The following is a 15,963-nucleotide window of genomic DNA, read 5'->3' on the forward strand; positions in this document are numbered from 1 at the left end:
CTCATATTAATTCCATTTCCTTCTTTCCTTTCCTCTTCCCCTCTCCCTGCCCCTTCCCCTTTGCCGCTTTTCTTCCTATTTCATGTTATCTATTATACCTTTTAGTCCTTATTTGCACTTTCAGTTTCTCACACTGGAGAAACTATTCAGTATTTACACATGTGTGTCCTGTTTATTTCACTTGAGAGTATTGCCTCAATGTGCATCCATTTAGCTATAAATGTCTCTAATTTCTCATTTTTTATGGCGGAGTAGTCCATTTCTTTTATAACCGCCCACCCCCCATCTTCTTTATCCAGTTTCCAGTTGATGGGCAATTGGGCTGTTTCCAAGTTTTAGCTATTACAAATTGTGCTGCTAGGAACATGGGTGCACATATATCACTGTGGTATGATGTTTTAATTCTTTGGGGAAGATTCCCAGCAGGGGAATAGTGGGGTCAAATGGGACTTCCAGTCCTAATTCTTTGAGGTATCTCCATACTGATTTCCACCGTAGTTGCACCAGTCTACACGCCCACCAGCAGTGGAAAAGGATTTCTTTTTCCTCACAGCCCCACCAGCATTTGTTATTGGTTGGTTTCACGATAGCAGCCATTCTTTCTGGAGTGAGGTGGAATCTCTGTGTTGTTTTCATTTGCATCTCTCAAATGACCAGTGATGTTGAACATTTTTTCATATGTTTATTTGCTATTTCTAATTCTTTGTCTGAGAAACGTCTGTTCATTTCAGATGCCCATTTTTGGATTGGGTCTTTAAATTTGAGAAGTCTGGTTTTTAAAAGTTCTTTGTATAGTCTAGATTGTAGACCTTTGTCTGAGGAATAGCTGGTAAAAATTTTTTCCCACATTGTGGGTTGTCTTTTCACACTGTTGGTGGTTTCTCTTACTGTGCAGAAGCTTTTTAATAAGAAGAGATCCCACTTGTTGATTGTTTGTGCTAGTTCACGGGCAACTGAGGTTTTGTTCATAAAATCTTTTCCTACCCCAATGTCTTCAAGAGTTCTACCTAACCTCTGTTCCAGCTGGTTCAGCGTTTCTATTTTAATATTTAGATCTTTAATCCATTTTGATTTTAGTTTAGTGTATAGTGAGAGATATAGGTCTAGTTTTAATCTTTGGCAGGTTGTAACCCAATTTTTCCAACACCATTTATTAAAGAGGCTATCTTTCCTCCAGTGAGGGTGTTTGGGTCCTTTGTTGAAGATGAGGTGGCTGAATGTGTCTGGAGTTGTTTCTACATCTTCTAATCTGTTCCACTGGTCCTCAGGTCTGTTTCTTTGCCAGTACCATGCTGTTTTTATCACAGTAGCTTTGTAGTATAGTTTCAGGTTGGGGGTTGTGATACCCCCTGCCATGTCTCTGTTGCCTAGAATTGCTCTTGCTATTCTAGGCCTCTTGTTCCAAATAAATTTTTGGATTGTTTTCTTGAGGTGCATGAAATATACGGCTGCAATTTCAATTGGGATTGCATTGAATCTATGTAGCAGTTTTGCAATTATGGCCCTTTTCACTATGTTGATTCTTCCTACCCAGGAGCAAGAGGTGTCTTTCCATTTTCTGATATCACCTTCAATCTCTTTTCAGAGTGCTATAGTTTTCAGAGAAGAGGTCTTTGATTTCTTTTGTTAGGTTGATTCCTAGGTATTTCAGCTTTTTGGATGCTATTGTGAAAGGAATTATTTGCCCTATTTCTCAGTAAGTCTGTTGTTCATGTAGAGGAAAGCTATTGAGTTTTGTGTGTTGACCTTGTATCCAGATACTTTACTGAATTTGGTTATTAAGTCTAGAAGACTTTTGGTGGAGTTCTTGGGGTCTTCTGTGTAGAGTATCACGTCATCTGTAAATAATGACAATTTGACTTCTTCATTTCCTATCTTTATTCCTTTTATTTCTTTCTCTTGTCTAATTGCCATGGCTAATGTTTCCAAAACTATATTGAACAAGAGTGGTGATAGTGGACATCCTTGTCTTGTTCCTGATTTTGGTGTGAAGGATTTCAGTTTTTGATGATTTAATATGATGCTGGCTGTTGGTTTTTCATAGATGACTTTTATCAGATTGAGGTAGAGATCGTCTATTTCAATTTTTTGTAGGGTTTTTTCATAGATGCATGTTGGATTTTATCAAATGCTTTTTCTGCATCTATTGAGATGATCATATGGTTTTGTCTTTGGCTCTATTGATATAGTGTATTGCATTTATTGATTTGCTTATGTTGAACCATCCCTGCATCCCTGGGATGAATCCCACTTGGTCAGGGTATATGATCTTGATCTTCTGCATTCTATTTGCCAGTATCTTATTAATGATTTTTGCATCTATATTCATTAGTGAGATTGGCCTGTAGTTCTCTTTTTCAGTTGGGTCTTTCTCTGCTTTGGGGATCAAGCTGATGCTTGTTTCCAGGAATGAATTTGGAGTATTGCTTCCCTTTCAATTTCATTGAAGAGTTTAAACAGTAGTGGCAGTAGTTCCTCTCCAAAAGTCTTGTAGAATTCAGCAGTGAAGCCATCAGTACCCGGGCTTTTCTGAGTTGGTACGTTTTTAATTATGTTTTCAATTTCATTGGTTGACATTGGGTTGTTTAGAATTTTTAGGTCTTCTTCATTCAACTTTGGTAATTCATACTTATCTAGTAAACTGTCCTTTTCTTCTGTGTTTTCCATCTTATTGGCATACAGGTTCTCAAAGAAGGTATTGATGATCCTCTGGATTTCTCCTGGGTCTGTTGTAATTTTAGCCTTTTCATTCCTAATTGCATGGATTTGGGCCTTTTCTTTCCTTTTTCTGATAAGGTTGGCTAAGGGTTTGTCAATTTTGTTGATTCTTTTGAAGAACCAACTCTTGGCTTCATTGATTTTTTTGTATCATTCTCTTAGTCTCCATTGAATTGATTTCTGCTCTGATCTTTATAATTTCCTTCCTTGTATGAGCTTTGGGGTTGTCCTGCTCTTCTCTTTCTTGAAGCTTGAGGTTCAGCAGCAGGTTGTTTAATTGGGCTCGTTCTATTTTCCTAATATGAGTATTCACTGCTATGAATTTCCCTCATAAGACTGCTTTCATTGTGTCCCATAGATTCCGCTATGTTGTATTGGGATTGTCATTTAATTGTAGAAACTGTCTGATTTCTTCTTTAATTTCCTCTGTGACCCATTGGTTATTAAGAAGTGTGTTGTTCAATGTCCATTTGTTGATGAAATTCTTGTGGTTTCTTTTGCTATTGATCTCCAATTTCATCACACTATGGTCTGATAATATACAGGCAATAACTTCAATTCCTTTACACTTACTTAAACATGTTCTGTGAGCGAGTATGTGGTCTATTTTTGAGAATGACCCATGTGCAGCTGAGAAGAATGTGTATTCTGATTTTGTGGGGTGGAAGACTCTGTAAACATCTGTTAAGTTCATTTGTTCAGGGTTTGATTGAGTTCTAGTATTTTGTTGCTTGTTTTTCGTCTAGTTGATCTATCTATTTGTGACAGTGGGGTATTGAGGTTCCCTACCAGTATTGTGTTCGTGCATATATGACTTTTCATGTCTGTTAGTATTTGTTTTATACAGTTGGGTGCACTAGTGTTTGGTGCATATACATTTATGATTGTCATCTCTTCCTATTGGATTGTTCCCTTTACAAGCATGTAGTGTCCTTCTTTGTCTCTCTTAATCAGTGTGGGTTTGAAATCCACTTGATCTGCAAAGAGGATAGCTACTCCTGCTTTTTTTTGGGTTCCTGTCTCATGGAGTATTGCTTTTGACCCTTTAACTTTCAGTCTATGAGTTTCAGTTTGAATTAAGTGTGTTTCTTGTATGCAGCATATTATTGGATCTTGCTTCTTGACCCATTCTGCCAGTCTATTTGTTTTGATTGGGGAATTGAGACCATTAACATTGATGGTTATAATTGATACATATTGACTTATCATTGTCATGACTTTTTCTTTTTGTTGGATTCTCCCCCTTTGTGTTTAATTTCTTGTCATGGCCAATGGATTCATTCTGCTGGCCTTCTTGGGGTTGTGATCCTCATTGTCTTTTCCTAGGATATTGTCTAAAATGTTTTGGAGTGCTGGTTTGGTATTCATGAAGTTCCTAAGATGCTCTTTGTTATGATGCTCTTTGTTATTTCTCCATCAATTTTGTAAGATAGTTTTGCAAGGTACATCAATCTGGGTTGGAGACTGTTTTCCTTTGGGGCTTGAAATACGTCACTCCAGGCTCTTCTTGCCTTGAGGGTTTGCATTGAGAAGTCTGCTGTGATTCTGATGGGCTTTCCTTTGTTTGTGATTGGTTTCTTTTCTCTAACTGTTGTAGAATTTTGTTCTTTTGTTGTGTTTCTGGAATCTTAACTATTATATGGCTGTGTGTAGGTTTTTTTTTTTTTAATCAAGGCTAGTTGGAGTCATATATGCTTCCCTTATCTGTATGTCAAGTTCTTTTCCCCTGCTTAGGAAGTTTTCTGTCATCACTTCTGTGAGCAGTTTTTTAAATTTGCACTCTCTCCTCTTTCTTCATTGACTCTGATCAGTCTTATGCTATTCTTTGCATCATCTAGCAGCTGCTGGATTGATTTCTAGTGGTCTGTTACAATTTTAAAGCAGTTTTTCTTTTCCTGGTCACTAATTGCAATCTTATCTTCTGTATCTGAAATTCTGTCCTCACATTGGTTCATTCTGCTGCGTAAACTTTCAGTGGAATTTTTAATCTCCTGGAAATCTGTTTGCATGTGTTTAATGGATTCCATTTGCTTCCTATGTTGGGATTCCATCATGTTCCTCAGCTCCTCTATTTTTTTATCTGTGTCCTCTCTAGATTTATTAATCATGTCTTGTACTGTGGGCACAATCTCTGCTGTTATCTGAGAAATTACTTTTGATTTCATTTTTTCCAGGTCCCCTTTGGTTGCCAGTTCAGGGAGTTCAGGTAGTTGAGTATGTTTGTTCCATCTCGTTTCCCTTTGGGGTTGCTTTAGGTGATCTGGAAGTCTGGTTTTGAGATTTGTTTTTGTGTCTTCTCATTTCAAAGGGTGTGTGTGCTACTGGTGCCCATGCGGCTCACCTCCTGTGAGGTGAGGGTGGTGGTACAGTGGCCCAGAAGGCTCCTCCTCAGTGCTGGGGGCAGCTCCTGCAGTTATACTCTTCTCATAAAATCTGAACATCTCTTTTGACTGATGCCTACCAATGTCTAGAAAGGAAGCAATTTTGATGGACAGCTGAAGGATATATTGTTTTTTCGTTTTTCTGGATCTGCATTGTCCCACAGAACTTTTTATGATGATGGAAATGTTCTCTAATTTTCCAACTCAACTTGATGGTCACTCACCATGTGCCACTCTCAAGCATTTCAAATGTGGCTATTAAAACAGAAATATTTAAAATTTTTTATTTAAAAAATTTTAGGGCAGGATATGTAGCTCAGTGGCACCACCCCTGCCTTGCAAGTGCAAGGTCCTGAGTTCAATCCCTGCTATTGCAAAAAAAAAAATTGGCAATTATATATTACATTTTAAATAATAAAATTTAACAATTATTACTTTTTTTACATTCAGATAGTTTATTTTTATGTAGTCTTTTTTTTTTTTTTTTTTTTGGTACTGGGGATCTAACTTGGGACCTTGCGCTTGCAAGGCAGGCACTGGAACCACTGAGCTAAATCCCCAGCCCCTAACAATTATTACTTATATTTTAAATAGTTCAAATAGCTGTTTATGCCAGTAGATCCCATATTTGACAGCACAACTCTAGATATTGTCAGGTTTATCCCTAGGTCAAGTCAGACTGTTCCTTCTTTGACTTTCAAATGAAGTCTTTTTTGAATTGCAAATTGCTATTTTGTTATTAATGATGGTTTTAAAATGTTTTCTCATATTTCTGTGCATTCTTTAATCAAAATTATTTACATCAGCTTGGAACATAGGTTGGTCTCAGTGGCTTGTTTCTAGTACGTAGTATGTGGCAGAGGTGCTGGTATATAACTTTGCTGGCTAGGTCATAGCAGGTGATAAAGGCTGCCCAGCTCTTCCTTTCAGCTGGAGCCTTCACATAAGAATTTTCACTCCTCTGATGCTACCAGGCTAAAGAGTCATGTGGGGAGATCACCTGGAGATAGCAGACGAGGACCAGCTGTTCTAGCTTCCACCTATTTGAGAATTCCCAGATTAGGTTTTGGATTATTCCAGACCCAGCCACCATGTGACTTCAGCTTCATAAAAGACCCTAAGCAGGAGCTGCTTAGCTGAGTCCTTTCAGTCCTCAGTGAAATAATCATAAGTAACTTATCATTTCAGGCCTCTATGTTGAGGTTGTGTGTAGCAACAGATAAATGTAACATTTCTGTGTGAAAGGGCCCTGCAGAAAACAGCTCTGTGAAACTTTCCAATCGCTTCTCGGCCTTTTGGCTAAGATCAAGTGTAGAAACTTTCCAGGACCAAATCCACCACATCAGTTTTCTTGGATCTTAATGTCAGGAAGAGCTATACTATTCTGAGCAATCAATATGCTTTTAGTTTAATACCTTTTTTTTGCTTTGGTTGCTAGGAAGCTCGACACTGAGTTCATGTACCTACTTTGTAAGTAAATGGGTTCATAGAAAATTTAGTTCTGTGTGTTTATTCTTCTTTCATCCTTATCTTACTATTCCTTTGAGTTTATTTTTTAAAACATCACCTCAGTGTATATTCAGCTCATAAATTGAATGCAAGTAGTATTGGGTTTTTTGCTGAAGCAGTGTGAGGTGCAAGATTATTTAGTGGATCAGCCCTGCTGATGGCCGGGAGAGCTCTGGCATTGTATAACTCTGCAATGGCTTTATCTTCTAGGAAGAGACTTGAGAAATGAAGTGACTGCTAAAGCAAACAGAAATAGTGGATAGCAAGATCTCAGCCCAGATGAAGCTGTGTCTTACCGTCCATTCACCCCTAGGGCACCCACTGGTCAGACAGTGATTCTTTACTAAGTGTCATCTCTGAGCCTGGTTCCTTGAGGGGATGGGTCAGTAGTAGAAAGATAAATAAGACCAACCTGAGGAATGGAATTTCAAGATTATACCTGACAGGGAGAGTACATGTGTCTAAACACAGAGCAGCATTTATCACAAATGAGGTACAAATTAAACCTTGTGAACTTAATGAAAGATCACTTCCAACCGGGGGATCATGAAGGCTGCAATGATATTGAACCAGGGCTGGAAATGTGGATAAGCTTTACATGCTTATTCACTGGGCGAGAGAAAGAGGTGAAGGAAGGAGAAAATTAGCTGCAATGAATTTAATACTGGGAGTTTTAGGCACCATGGAATTTGGTAAGGAAGATATTTTCAGCAGTAGGGATTGTAACTTGTTTCCAGTTACACAATATGAGTGGTTGTTTACTGTTCTCTTTATAGGTTCAGCCCTATCCGAGGCAGGGGGAGGGGGAAGGGAGAGAGAGAGATTAATTTAAGCATCCACATAGCTGACTGCTCAGATAGAAAACTCAACATGGGACTATGTTCTGAAGTAACTACTTAAAAACTTTTATTAATAAATATCATTTAGGCTGGTATGGAGGAGAAAATTCTGGGAGAGATTCTACAATGTCCCATGGCACCACAAGCAGGGCATTTCAGGGCATGTTAGGGAGCCCAGTGGCATGCTCGAGTCTTATTAGACTGCCTCACATTGCTGACAGCTTCTTTGTGACCATAGGAGGCTGGTGTTCTGACAGTGAGCCCAGCAGAACTTACATGTGGGGTGTTGTAGGGCCAGATCTGTGGTTTTTTCCAGCAATTGATGGATTTGTTAGGTGGGTCTCCTGAAATTCTGCAATTGCCTCTTGAAATAGAAAAACCTCAGATCACATGGGTAGAGTATTGCTAATGGGATTAAAACTTTTCCTGGCCATTAAAACCAGTTCCTGTCACTTGCCTCTAAGTGAAAGTTAAACAAACCTCCTTTCTCAGTAAAACCAGAATCAATATCTGATTACAGCTCAGTCCAATGCCATTCTGCTTGATTCTTCTAGGCACACACAACTCAAGAGCCTAGGTTGACTACCCACAAGTGTCCTGAGTCAGACTCCAACTTCTTGGACTGCTTTTCCAGCAGTGTAAATCACCAATAATCATAGTTGCTATATTAACATTGCCCAATGCTGTTAGAGCCTATAAATCATTTTCAGATACATGTCTCATTTAATCCTCATAAAAACTCAATGAGGTGAACATTACTCTTCTACTTTCACAGAGGAGAAAACTGAGGTGCAGATAAGTTAAGCAAATTATCCCAGATCTCAGGATGAGTGTGTGTCAATGGTGAGATTTACATCTGGTCTTCAGAATCTAAGTCCATTTGTGCCCTTGAGCAAGGCCCTAAGATAAGGCAGAGTTGGGGACTGAACTGGTCAGCTTTCCATTGCTGGGACAAAATATCTGAAATTTAAAGGAGGAAAGGTTTATTTTGTCTCAGCTTCAGAGGTTTTAGTACATGGTCAGCTTACTCCAAAGTAGAAACATCTTGGCAGAAGGGCATAATGGAGGAAAGCTGCTCAACTCATAGCATCGGGGAAGCAGACAGCAGGGGATGAGCCCCAGAGGAAGGAGCCAGGGATTAGATATATTCCCCAAGGTCATGCCCTTGTGGCTCACACAGACACTCTTGAGAAACATGCTTTACTAATCTCTCAAGCCAAATTGACAATCAAGATTTACCGTCACAGTGGAAGGCTGAATGCAGAGGTGCATTCGGCAAACATCTGATCATCTATGGATAGGCTGTCCCCAGATAGAGACAATCTTTTTTTCCCCTCTGGTACTGGGGATTGAACCCCAGGGCTCATGCATGCTAGGTAAGCTTCCTACTACTAAGCTAAATCCCTAGCCTGTTTTTATTTTTTATTTTGAGACAGGATCTCACTACATTGCCCAGGTTGGCCTTGAAATTGTTATTCTCTTGCTTCAGTCTCCCAAATAGTTGGGATTACAGGGATTTACCACTATACCCATCAGGGACAAACTATTTACTTCTCTCTGCCTGGGAAGTAGTGGCAGAGACCTTGTATCTAGAAGTGTAAAGTTATTATGTGTTGAACACCTTTATTTATTTTTATTTTTTATTTTTTTTGGTACTGGGGATCGAACTCAGCACTTTGCACTTGTGAGGCAGGCAGCAGAACCACTGAGCTAAATCCCTGGCCCTGAACGCCTTTATTTTTGAGAAGAGGAAGCTGAGGTCCCAAGAAGTTAAATGTCTTGCAGTGACTCGTATAACTGCCTGGTAATAAGGCTGGGATTGTTGCCCAGTTTTCTGCTCTTACAATGGAATTTCTACCACTATACTAGATGCTTTTGCTACTGTGTTCTTACTCCTTTTAGTTGCATAGAAATATGTTTACAATGAAAGATGGTTGGACATTTCTTAGATAAGTGGGTGAGTACTAACATTTGCTACTATTTATCACCACCAATGATGTGCCACACTTGTGTGCTGGCTACTTCACCTGCGTGATTTTTAATTTCCATAAGAACTCTGTACAATCTGTATCACATCTAGGAACAGGGATGAGGAGGGACAGGCCCAAGTAATATTGAGCTCATGTTTTTTCCACAGTGCAGTGGAGCCTCTGCAATAATTTAACTCTTGTCCTAGAAAACCAAAATGTCTGCATTTTTTATATAGTCAAGTATCATTTTTTGGGAATCATTAAAATTCAAATTGTCTGGGTTTATTCCTAGAACCATATCTGATTAAAAAAGGGAGATGGGGAGATGAATCAGTTATCGCCTTTAAACAGAGTCCTTAGAAGTCTTGATTAATACTTATTTTTTATTGTGAAGGAAAGCCAACAGTTTTTTAGAGAAGTGTAATTCAAGTCATATGTCTAAGTAATTTTTTTTTTTTTTTTTTTGCTGTACTGGGGATTGAACTCAGGACCTTGTGCTTGCAAGGCAGGGGTGGTGCCACTGAGCTAAATCCTGGGCCCTCTAAGTAATTTTTTTTTTTAACAGGTAGTTTTCAGTTAAGTCCCTATTCCTCTAGAGTGCAAGGGGCAGGGTTCTAGAGATACTTTTGTATTAGTTCTTCCCTTCAAATTCAATGCCTTCAGGACTCCTAAGAATATTCACCATTTATTCTTTAGTTAGAGGCACTTTGATACAGCTGCTTTCTTTTTAGCATTTGTGGTGTGTTTTCCAAAAGTAGAAAGGCACATCTTTCACCTGGGAGACTGAAGAATGTGGAGACCTGAGTGCTGTGCCTCTCAGGAAGGATATGGACCATGGAAAGGGAGCATAGAGTTCCTGGGGCTTGAGAACCAGGAGAGAGATGGTGTGAGGACCTGGAAAATGTCCCTGCCCAGGAGGCAGGTAACTGTCACAGCAGAATTTGTCAGTTTTCATTTTACCCCTGACTTCTAGTGGCCAGATTTCCTGGCCAGTGTTCTCTGAAATCCTGATGTGTTATGGGTGCTAATTACTGGTGTCCAGTTCTGACTCTTGTCAGTTACATATAGAGATACCATGATATATCCTTCAGAATGATAATTCTAAACACTGTACTTCTGTCACTTGACTCTATCTATTCTGATATGGGTTTTCTGCCTCAACCTGTGCAACCTGGAATGGTCTCATTCTGCTCCCACAGGGACAGGGAAAAACCTCCTTCCCTTAACAGCAGGTGCTTCAAGGCTGTCATAATGGTTGTTGTGACATTTGACTTGATTTCTGATCCTTTGAATTACATTTTTCCCAATGCTTGTGAGGTCCCTGGTTTCTAATTGCTGGCTTGGTTTTTAACCTTAATCTTTAGTCCTGGTATACATCTGAATTCCTGTCTGCTCATCTGGCTTCTAAGCCCTATTGACTTTCTCCATTCCTAGTCCCTACCTATAATTCTCAGACTTGTTTTATTTTTCTGCCTGGCTTCCCATCCTGGCTCTGGGGTGTCTCATCAGCATCAGTCCGGATCCAATAAGGAGACTCAATTTCACTGAGCATCCAGGTAAACAAGAGAACTGTTGAAGGAGCTGACAGTCTCACATCTTTATCTAGCATCTGGCACAATTTGCATGGTCTTTCTGATCATGGGGTTGATTTTATATGTAATAGGAGTTCAAAGAATGCTTGAACAGAGGAAATGTTTTGTGATTAAGTGAGAATAATATTCTTCCCAGTTGTTAACTATGCCTTTTAAAACTGTAACATAGTGTTTCAAATTTACACTGAGTTCCTATGGTGTCCTAAAATTGGGATCAGACCACCTCTCCAAAGAAGCCCAGATATATTCCTTGGATGCAGGACATTTGATAGAAAACTCAGGGGTGATAACTTCTGCTTTTTTCTTCATTCTAAATGGGGAACCACAGGGTCTAGATTTTTGTAGTAACTTTACCAGTGTGAATTCCTAACTTATGTCAGTAGGATTTTGTTAAAGGACGAGCATTCCCACATCCAAGATAACTAAGTCAAATTAAGATCCTCAGTTGGAAAAGGCAAACTCAATATTTGATTCCAGCGGAAAGTGGCATCTTGTCTTGCAGGTCTGTTGAGAGTATACAGCTCTGGGTAACTCTTGGGTAAATGAACTCAGGATTACTTTCTTATTTTCTAAGAATGTATCACTGCATCTACAAGTAGGATATGGTGGGTTCTTAAATATCATTTTTTTTTCAGGCACTTGCTCTTAAGAATTCACATTGAGGTTTATTTCTACAAGTATAACTGATAAATCGATGAGTCAGCATCATCTCTTAGCCGCTCATGATGTTGAGGACATGCTATTTACCACATTTATAACCCAAATCAAATAATTTCAGGTGGGGCGCTTAACATAGCTGACTTCCACAGTGTAACAGTTTACATAGTGGTTGCAGTTGTTTTTTGAGCAAGGTGTAGGGGGGCTGGGAATACTGAGCTCAGGAAGGATTGGCCACAGTGCTTGGCAATCATGTGACTCGTTAGCTATTCCTTCCTGTTATTAGCTTGGCAGGGACTAGATGATCAACAGAGTTCCATTCTCAACGCATGTGGAAATTCTCTGTTGTCCTTTAAAATCCAAAGTAATGATTTCCTCCCATTGTGCAACTCAAGAAGTCCAATGAAGCAATGTGCTGGGCCTTCTGTTACTGGCAGTCTCAGAGAGGCCACCCAGAGGTGTTCTAGGGTTGTTGTAGGGACAGTGGTGGATGATGTCATAGGGGCCACCAGCCAAGTCTCTGTGGCAATAAAATACATTGTACAAGAGAGGCAGAGATAAGCAGGGACACATCTCAGAGGGAAGTAGCGACACCTCAAAGGATGCATCACTCAGACAGTCAAGGTCACGGACAGAAGAATGGAACACCAAGAACACTGTCCGTGATAAGCCAGTGCAGTAATTGGAAGTGTTTGTGATGATGTGAAGGCAGAGTCTGGAGGCCTCCAAGGTGAGACAAGGCAGGCAATCAACGTGTCAAGGTAATTTGTTAGCAGTTTTGGCTTTGGGTCAAGGTGTATAAACCTGCCTGCTGTCTTGTATGAACCCTGCTAACCTGGGGAATCTTGGCCATAGGAGGGCAACCACAAAGTGGAATACAACTTGGAACTGACAAGAGAAGTCACCTGTCCCTGTAGATATAATGTCTGCTCTGATGAAGGTGGGCCCTGATTATCAACCTCTTATACAGATACAGGGGTGGGCATGGCTTCCATCCAGGACAGAAGGGTATTCCCCTGGTCTTGCTGAGTAGTTCTTAGGAACTGATGTTTTCAAAAAGCTGCCAAGTGGGGATAAAGACTTCAGTGAAATTTCATCTCAACAGGCTAAACAGACACGAATTCACCCTCCAAGTTTGCACTAACTCTGCACAACCCTCACAATGTCACTAGGACAGTACAGGCTCTTCATGCTGTTCACTTTCTCATGGATCCAGCAGTGACTGTGTTTTAGGATCCCACTGAGCCTAGACCAGGTGTGCCCAACCCTTACCATCTCTCTGAGGCTGCACAGGTGTTGATGCCACACCTAACTTTGTATATTTCTCATTTGCTACAGCACACACCCTTCACCATCTCAGCGATTTCATATGCACTCTGCACCGAGCTTAGATGAGATCACACAGCCCAGCTCACTGACCTCACACAGACTGGAACTCTGACAGCACCTGCTCTTTGCTCACTCTGTATCTACTTTTCCATTCTTTCCTGCAATAAACTCTAGTTTTACTCAAGGTTGTCTTGGTTCTCTCTGTCTCTCTCTCTTTTTGGTACCAGGAATTGAACTTGTGGGCCTCACGCTTGCCAGGCAGGTGCTACACCACTGAGCTGCATTTCCCTTTAAGGTTGTGATATATACAGGGCTGGGGATTTAGCTCAGTGGTTCTGGCACCTGCCTTGCAAGTGATATATACAGCTAACAGGTTACTTTTCCAAGCTTCTTTGAGAGTTACATTTGATTATGTGATTAACTCACCAATGACATTTAAGCAGAAGTTGATGGGCAAGACTTTTGGGAAGGTTCCCAATAAAGGGAACAGAATCCTCAGGCTGAATCCTTTGCCTTTAGTCTTTTCACCCCCAACCCAGTTTTAAAAACACAAATATGATGGGCAGATCTCATCAGTTATCTTGTGACTTTGAGAATAGAAGCCACATAATAAGAATGGTTGGTTCATAAGTTAGAGGGACCTGGGTCATTGAAAACTTTGTAGAACTACAATACCATTTCCTGGGCCTTCTGTCTTCTTATTTTTTGTAGGAAAGTAAGCCTTTTTCTTAAGCTGCTGCTGTTATGATTTGGGTCCAGATGTCCCCCGCAAAGCCTCATGCAGTCATAGGTGTCATGGCTTTTTCAGAGGTGGCTGAATCTAGAGTGTGTAATGCTGGGATTAAGGGTGAGTGATTACTAAATCAGTCCATGATTGGTTTTGCACCACCCTAATCCCAGTAGCCTGTGTTCAATATGAGGAACAGAAAGAGGCTTGTCTTCTCCCTTGCTTACTTTTGGTGTCTTCTGTTTGCCATGAACTTGTTCTCTGTGATGCCCCTTTGCTCAGCCACCCTGCCTTGGAGCCAGCTTATTATGGACTGAAACCTCTACAAACTGTGAGCTAAATAAACCTTTCCTCCCTTAATTTATGGGTGTTGAGTATTTTGTCTCAGCAATGAGAAAGTAACTAACACAGCTGTATTTGGATATTTGGTACTACCTGTGAATGTAGTTCTTACTGACCCGTCCCCTCTCCCTTCAATGGAGCCCACACGGACTGTGAATACATTTGTCATCCCCTTCAGCCAATGTGTATTCTGCAAATTATCAGTTGACCATGATGGTGCATAAGTGAAACAGCTGTCTTTTTTTTTAAATGCCAAGATGAGCCTCTGCATTTTCTTTTGACTTATGCAGTTGTATAAGGCAGAATGAATCAGACTCTCTGAGGTACATAAATCACATTCTATAAATGTTAATGAGGAGCAGCTAAATCTGTACAACACAAGATGTACACTGGAACTGAGTCAGATCGTGCAGGGAAATGTTAGGACCAATGGTTCTTCCTTCTCTAGGCCAGCAGCAAATCATGTTGCAGTGACTACTTCTACTGCACGGAGCTTGGGGTGGGGCCTTATCGACAGCCATTGCTATTTTCTTGTGTAAAGCTGAGCCACAGCCACTGCACTTCCCAAAGGACTGTACAGTCAGCTTTTCATAGGTGCAGGTTCCCTACCTGAACATTCAATCAACAGGAGATCAGACATATTTTTAATGATTGTATCTTTTCTGAACACATGCAGGCTTTTATTTTCTCATCATTATTCCCAACACAGAGTGACTATTTGTATAACATTTATATTGTATTTGGTATTATGAGTAATCCACACATGATTTAAAGTATATGGGAGGATGTGTGTCGATTATATGCAAATACTATACGGCATTTTACCAAAAGACCTAAGCATCCAGGGCATCCTGGAACCAGGATCACCCATGAATACTGGGGGACAACTGTATTTGAATGACATTTACATATTAATATCATTTTCTTGAATGCACTTTTCCTTCTAAAACTCCAGAGGAAACAAAACTCTAGCTATTGAGACTACAGCTGGAAGGCAGGCAGGGAAAGATGGGGACAAGTATGTAGGGGACCAAGCCGGAATAGGCTAGGAGGGGTTTGCCCTTCAAGGAGCAAAGGAGAAGCAGTGGCTTATTCTCGTCACTATCTTATCTTCCGTCACAGCTGCTGCCAGCAGTTGGGGAGCATGGATATAGTAAAATTCCTGTTCTGGTTCCAGTTCCTCCTTAGTCTTTTGAGGAAAGCCTCTTCTCCTGGTTTTAGCTATGGGAGCACAAGTGTTAAGGTAAATCGTTTCTCCACCAAGAACTCTTCAGGCTGAAGAATGAAAGCTTGAGGAGTGTGAGAACTTTCTAGATTGGGAATCATTACCTAGGTGTGGAAATCTTCCTATCCCATTACAACTAGCTGGTATGAAAACCTTTAAGTGGTAGAACTAAGATAAAAATGTAAGGCAGTTATTTTAAACAGGAGTTCTTAAGTGTTTGGACTTAACTTGTAGGCTTTGGCCCTTAACTCGTTAAGGTACCCAGAAAATCCACAAGATGTGTCTTAATGACTCCTTTGGGGAGGTCTTGACAACTGGCTATGACTCATAGGTTGGGCCTGTGACCTCTTGGCTCAAGGTCATCTCTCAGACTGGGGCTTAGGAGAAGTCACATGTTAGGAGTCAGAGTCCTCTTTACTTTGTTTTTTATACATTCCACTTGGATGGACATTCATACAGTTAATCATTTCTCTAATCAATAACCCATGATTTTTAGTGATGGATTTCATATCATCTTAACATGTTGTCTTTTCTGCCCAGCTGCCTATTGTAGTCTTGTATATTATCTTTTTTATGTTAACGCTATACCATATAATGAAGAAGCTGCTGCTTCAAGTCTTCATTCTTTTCAGTCCATTCCCATGTCCTTTGTTGATAGGGACACATCACTTAGT

The 15,963-nt window shown here is 40.2% G+C and overlaps 1 protein-coding gene and 1 pseudogene across 1 annotated transcript in view; both read left to right on the forward strand.

Annotated features, from left to right (window-relative positions):
- The first annotated feature begins 5,584 nt into the window (after nucleotides 1–5,584).
- The window catches only part of LOC101704620 (olfactory receptor 10J3-like), a 475,677-nt gene continuing 465,298 nt past the window's right edge, over nucleotides 5,585–15,963 (forward strand). The window contains exon 1 of the mRNA XM_087190972.1: nucleotides 5,585–12,396. The gene's annotated coding sequence lies outside the window, so the exon portion shown is untranslated. The remainder of the gene's footprint in view (nucleotides 12,397–15,963) is intronic.
- Nucleotides 6,379–6,593, forward strand: LOC147823975 (U2 spliceosomal RNA; annotated as a pseudogene).

The sequence above is a fragment of the Heterocephalus glaber genome, unplaced genomic scaffold (genome assembly GCF_053883595.1).
Source record: "Heterocephalus glaber isolate CG9 unplaced genomic scaffold, H.glaber_assembly_v1.0 deba00001561, whole genome shotgun sequence".
In the NCBI taxonomy this organism is placed as follows: Eukaryota; Metazoa; Chordata; class Mammalia; order Rodentia; family Bathyergidae; genus Heterocephalus; species Heterocephalus glaber.